We start from the raw sequence: 301 nt of genomic DNA, 5'->3' as shown, positions 1-301 counted from the left end.
CAGAACTTCTAATATACTTTTTCCTTTGCCCTCCCTTATTTTTAGAAAATAGACTATCTTATTATTCATTGAGAAAATAAAATATGCTTGTTGGATAACTTTGCATATACACCTCATTAAATATCTATACATCCCTAAATTATTTTCTCCTAATTTCCTCTCGTTAAAATAAGGAAAGTTTCTCTCCTGCAAAAGACTTGTATTTTCAGTGTTTGGAATTAGATTATTCTTAAGTTCTCACATATTTAATGCCTTTGGTTAACTCCTACTTTCATACTTTTTTTTTTTTTTGAGTTGGAGT

Source organism: Carlito syrichta, unplaced genomic scaffold, assembly GCF_000164805.1.
Source record: "Carlito syrichta isolate Samal-C Ts95f unplaced genomic scaffold, Tarsius_syrichta-2.0.1 Scaffold303595, whole genome shotgun sequence".
Taxonomy (NCBI): Eukaryota; Metazoa; Chordata; class Mammalia; order Primates; family Tarsiidae; genus Carlito; species Carlito syrichta.
The sequence above is the reverse complement of the archived record's forward strand: the minus strand, read 5'-3'. Positions refer to the sequence as shown.